The sequence below is a fragment of the Camellia sinensis genome, chromosome 13, assembly GCF_055761805.1.
Source record: "Camellia sinensis isolate YWXY chromosome 13, ASM5576180v1, whole genome shotgun sequence".
NCBI lineage: Eukaryota > Viridiplantae > Streptophyta > Magnoliopsida > Ericales > Theaceae > Camellia > Camellia sinensis.
In genome coordinates, this window is record NC_138973.1 from 15,018,312 (window position 1) to 15,024,690 (window position 6,379).

Here is a 6,379-nt window from a genome sequence, read left to right on the forward strand (position 1 = left end):
TGCATTACAGGCAATCAATGGTTGCAGACACACCAACCAAGTTCAAAGAACATCTACAAGAGATGCAATTTTGGAATCCTGTTAACAGTTAGGAAATGTGTAACTTTGGTGACTGACCCTATTGCCAAAGCAACTGACCAGCCGGGCAATATATCCATGGATATAAAATCAAATAGAGCTTCAAAATAAGATCCACATTCAAATTCAATAATTAACAATATTTTTTTGAGTATCTTCTGCACTATGATATATGTAAGCATTTAGATTGATTTCTTGAAATTTTGTTTTTCTTCATGTTGAGTGTCTAGTTATTTATCCAAAAAAAAAAAAAACTATAGAAAAGAATGGATCGAGACTTGTACTTAAGATCACAAATTTGATAAAAAAAACTTTTATGACAATCAATACATGTTAAATATTTTATTTATTTAACTTGCACGTTTCGTGTGTCTACAGCCAGTTACTCACTAACTCAACAGAAATGTAAATGGAAAACAAAGATCTACATTCTTCACATAGCAATGCTTTCACCTAGAAGGAGCATAACAATTGTATTACCAGCTAATATATAGCATCATAAAAGCATGCGAAAATCTTCAATGGAAAAAAACATACGAATAAAGAAAGAGAAGAGGACGATTCTGCTTGTCCACTAAAACGCCTCTGACCAGTTGTCCTTCACCTCGTGCCGCAATCTTCATCTTAATCCATGATATAAAGAGACATGTATGAACTTGTCTCTTTTCCCTAGATTTTCAGTAACCAAATGGAACAGCAAGCCTGTTGCTTCCTTTTTTGTGTAGATAACAATGCCAAGTATAATTGTCTGTCTCTTCATCTGAAAATGCCATTATTACCTTCTGATGAAGAGACAAAGGAAATTTCCTGGTATTACTATCTATCACAAAAAGGGCAATAACACACTCTCTGGATCCCACACACAAATTTAGTGGCAAAGTGTCTTTTGTCAATTGCATTGCTTGTCCCCAATGATGGCACAACCTTTGGTTCAACTAGAGCCAGTCTCCCATTTTATCTCATTTAAGATTTGGAAGAGAAACAACACACACAGATGCATTCACAACATACACACATATATAATATAAAACGCTAAAGCAGAAAATTTTAAATATATTTAAGTCCTGAAATAGAAGGAAAAAAAAAATTAGATGAGCATCATATACAAATTAGACTAGCCAGAAATTACCTGATACGTCTATATCTCCAATGAGAGAGAGAGAGAGAGAGAGAGTGATCCTGCTGAAGTCATCCAAATTTGCCTACAACGCCTCTGATCTCCATTTCTCCATTAGTTTCCGTCGCGAATGATTTGGCACTGTACTCCAAAATCAATCTTTTCCGCTTGGTTGCCGAGAAAAAAAAGATGGCTAGTTGTTTATTTATTTCTTTTTTTTTCCCCTCAATTTTCTCAGGAAACAACTGTGCCAAAATTATCCGCGACAGAAAACGATGGAGATTGAAGATCGAAGGAGCTTCGGCAGGACATCAAGACCGACTTTAGCAGATTCAAGCTCTTCTCTTCTCTTCCGCGGCGGCTCTTCTTCCCTTCTCTAGATCTAGGGTTTATGGTGTCATATCATTATATATTTTTTGGTAAAGTCTATTTTAACACTTTTTAATTATTGTCAATTACAATTCTATCCCTCCATCAAAATTATTCTTTTGATATGACCCTAAAATCTAATTTTCTCAAGTCTGTTTTGATGTTAACTCTTTTTAGTTAAAAAAAAAAAATTAAAATAATTAATAAGGTAAAATGTCGTATGTAAATCATAATTATTTTATTTTTTTTATAATCATCAAATCAATTAAAAATTAGCTAAAACATAACTTTTTAATCAGATTAAAATAAATAAATAACTAAAATATCATGCTAAAAAAGTTCATTCCAAATGAGGGTTCAGTACACACTACCAGCCACTTTTTTAATACAACTTTTTTGATGCAACTTTTTTAGTTAAAGGAAAAAATTAAAATAATTAATAAGATAAAATATCACATTTAAATTAGGGGATGCACCAATAAATCTTAAATTAATAACTTATACACTGTTTAGTCCTAAAAGTTTTCTTATAGACTGAAAGGTTCCATTACAATGTTTCAAACATCAGATTAATGTTTCGAACATTAGATTTCGAACATCAGATTAATGTTTCGAACATTAGATTGATGTGCAAATGGGACTAAATGGAGCATAAGAAAACTTTTAGGATTAAATGGTTCAACTTTTCAAAAACTAAGACTTATGGGTAAATTTTCCTTTAAATTATAATTTTTTTTTTCAATCATCAAATCAACTAAAAATTAGCTAAAACATAACTTTTTAACCAGATTAAGCCTCTGTTTGGCAAGTTAGTTTTCAGGCTTTTTGGCTATTTTAGCCACAAAAAACAAAATAGGCTATTTTAGCCATAACAAACAAAACATCACATCCAACCCATAATCATTACATTCTTCTCTCACAAAAAAAGTTAAAAAAGCCAAAAAGCCAAAAAGCCCTTCCCAAACCAAACTTTTTAGCCCAGGTTAAAATAGCAAAAAAAGCCAAAAAGCCAACCCACTTCCCAAACCAAGCCTAAAATAAACAAATAACCAAAATATCACGCTAAAAAAATTCATTCCAAATGAGAGTTCAGTACACACAACCAGCCACTGCCATAGCCACAACCCCTCAGATGGGCTATTGAAGGAGTTGCGATAGGAAGAAAAATAGAACAACATAAATTTACGTGATTCAGCTCAGCTTGTGTTTGGCAAGTGGGTTTGTAAGTTTTTTTGGCTATTTTAGTCACAAAAAACAAAATAGGCTATTTTAGCCATAACAAACAAAACATCACATCCAACCCATAATCATTACATTCTTTTCTCACAAAAAAACTCAAAAAAGCTAAAAAGTCAAAAAGTCATTCCCAAACAAAGCTTTTAAGCTCAGGTTAAAATAACCAAAAAAAACTAAAAAGTCAATCCACTTCCCAAACGGAGGCTCAATCTTCAATGTAATTAATTGCATTCTGTAAAAACAAAAAAGACAAAAGAACATGAAGGAGAAGTATATAAATAATCATTCATTGCCTTCTATAATAGAAAGATGAAGATAGAAATGTGAAGATACATTGTTCCTCTTTAGCTCTGGTATGGACCAGAGGGGTCTAGCCCGACCTGTGGGACACCTATGTTCCACTTTGATGATCAAACTCGTTTATTGTGTTGGCCCTTGTGCATAGATTATTCATTAAAAAAAAAAAAAAATCTAATAATCGTAATTATATGATTTCACCATATTTATATTAAAAAAATAAACAACAAAAATGATTTTGAAAATATATAATATATATTTTTTTAAATGACAAGTATGATAAAATCTTGTGGCAACGATTATCAAATAAAATCTTTTTTTTTTTTTTATTTCATAAATGATCTCCACAAAGACATATATGTTGAACGACTTAGATTATCATATAACCCGTAACAACTCCACCGGCTGGCCTAGATCTCTCTGATCCATAATTAGGAGAAAAGTTGATGCCTAAAACAACGGCTTTTAACAAAATTTTTGATCAAAATATTTATGCTGTGTTTGGTTGAGGGATTTGGGGAGGAATTTAGAAAGAGAAATGAAAAAGGTATGTGAAATGTGAATAAATCATGTTTATATTTCACATAGTTTCACACACCTTTTTCCTTTCCCTTTCCAAATCCCTTCCTAAATCCTCCAACCAAACATAACATTAAAGAACAATGATAAAATCTCCTAATTAAACAACAAATCTCATAATCACAACATATTAAATGAAATTAACAATGGGAAAAAAAATAATGTACATACCAGGATTGCTAGTCCCTTCTCAGGCAGAAGCTAAAGCCCCTAGGAAACAAATCAAAAGAAAACAGAAATCATTAGTGTGAGTAACACAAAATTGTTTGCATAGCTAAGATGCATGCGCGTGTGAGAGACAGAGTACCTGAACCTGCGAAGGCTAGCGAGTTTTACTTTGATGTATCTAATATTAAGTATTCCATCTTCATTTAAGTCGCAGATAATTTTGGCATAGTTAATCACATCCATTTGTTGTAAAAATATGAATTTTGACTCAATATAAATCATCATGAGTGTAGGGTTTTCAGGATCAATATCGTCGTAACATAACGATTTGGTAACTAATTCCTTAGTTTCACCTGGTTTAATTTTTGCTATACTAACATAATGGTCTGGCCTAGTTGGAAGAATGAAAGCCTTAATTTCCATTTCCACACTAGACCTATTCTCAAATGAAGTGAGTTTAGCACCCATTTCATTATACAAACTTTGGTGGTGAGTGATCTGTGAGTGTGTGTGCTTGTGTTGTGTGTGTGTGCAAAGTGCAAGCAAGATTGAGTGATAGAGAGCCTTACTTATAGAAAGAAGTGTCCTAAAAAAGAACTTACACTGTTTATTTCTTAAATTTTAATAGAGATTTAAAAATAAAAAAATAGGTAAAATATAAATAAAAATATACTTATATTTCACATATATTTTTCTTTTCCTAAATTCACGAATCAAACACGACCTAAGGCTATGGTTGAATCATAAAATTGGGTAGGAATTATAAATATATATATATATATATATAAAATTATATTTCATTTACATTTCATCTATTTTTTTCTTAAATTGTTTATGAAAATAAAATTTATTGTAATTAATGATAAAATATAACTTCATTTCACATATATTTTTTTTTTCTTTCCTTTCCAAATCCACGAACCAAACACAACCTAAAGCTGCGGTTGAATCATAGATTGGATAGAAATTTAAAAATAAAATAAAATATAATTATAGTTCATTTACATTTATCTTTTTTTTAAAAAAAAAATTTATTTATGAAAATAAATTTTTTTATAATGAATGATAAAGTAAATCATTTTTCTAAATTTTATTGTAGAGTATTCTTGAAAACGAAACTAGTCTTTCCTCTGAAAAAAAAAACGACTAACAAAAAGAGCAGTGGTCGGTCGTCCCTCTTGCTTTGATCCTCACATTCTTGCTTTTCTTGTTTCATGATGATTCCGATGTCTCTCACTCTCATTATGCAACCATTTAAAAAATTAATAAGATAAAATATTATATTAAAATTATAATTATTTTATTTTTTCTTTCATAAAATTATAAAAAAAATCAAAAAATATTCCTAAACAGAACTTTTTTAATCAAATCAAAATAATTAAAAAATCAAATTAAAAAAGTTATTCCTAAACAAAGACTTAGGCCTCGTTTGGCATAACCTATATAATTCATCTTTTTATCTTTTTTCCATCACATCACCTCTCTATTTTTCTGCACATCTTTTCGTAAAAAGACAAAAAGTGCACTTTTTAGGACACCTCAAACCAACCCTTAGTTACTTGATTCTCACTCATTACATTGTACATATATACTCCTCTTTTTACCTTCTTTTTTTTTTTTTCTCCTTTTTTTTGAGAATTCGAAACTACCCAAACATTTGCTGATCAACTTTCATCTTGAAATGGTTAGAGCTCCTGTTCTCTTTATCAAAGGAGTTGAACAATTAATTGCAGCAACAATCCCTTCAAAAGGTTAAATTTGCTTGTAACAAAATTAATTAATGTGAATATATATATATATATATTTCCTCTTTATTTATTTATTGATAATTGATAACTAGAAATCGTATCTTAAGTAGTGTAAATTTGAGAATTAAGCAACACTTTCTAATCATATGATCAGGCACACGAGTGGAATTAATTGCAATATTTCATGTTTTAAAATTTCAAGTCAAACCCTTCATTCCCTTGACTAAAAAAAAAAAAAAATAGAAAAGAAAATCTAGCAACTCAATTTATATTTATTTTTCAATTATGGACTTCTTTTTGTCATTTTGTTTCATATATTTTTGTAAAGTTGGATTTGGAACCAACTCCTTCCTGGAATAATTCTTGGTCTTTCAACTGGAGGAGACTTGACTGGTTCTCTTACGTCCCAAAGGGAAAAAATTGAAGAATTGCTTTTCCAAAAGATAATTAAAGAGAATTCTGCTTTTTCTGCATATGGTTGGAAGCAACCTTGAATATATCACATAAAGAAAAGCCCAAATGAGTAGAACAATGGCTAGGAGCAGTGATAAAACCACCCAACTTTTGAATCAAGTCATGCTCGGTTGTTCCAGATCGAATCCCATGAGTCGCTCACTAGCTACCTCCATCCCCTGGATGTGTGCCCTTTTGGGAAGAGTCTACTTTTTATAATTTGAACGGTTTATCTTAGAAAGTTATGTAAAATATTAAGCTCTGTTTGTTTTGGATTATAAGGGATATGATTAGATTAGTAGTGATGTGTGACTCACAAAAATCATGTTTGTTT

At 30.6% G+C, this 6,379-nt stretch overlaps 1 long non-coding RNA gene across 1 annotated transcript; it reads right to left on the reverse strand.

Annotated features, from left to right (window-relative positions):
- Positions 1-390: 390 nt before the first annotated feature.
- LOC145805988 (uncharacterized) lies at positions 391-1,599 on the reverse strand. The gene is made up of 2 exons (XR_014348378.1): positions 1,208-1,599; positions 391-860 (listed from the first exon to the last, which is right to left on the reverse strand). It is a non-coding gene; the product is annotated as an uncharacterized LOC145805988 (long non-coding RNA).
- Positions 1,600-6,379: the final 4,780 nt, after the last annotated feature.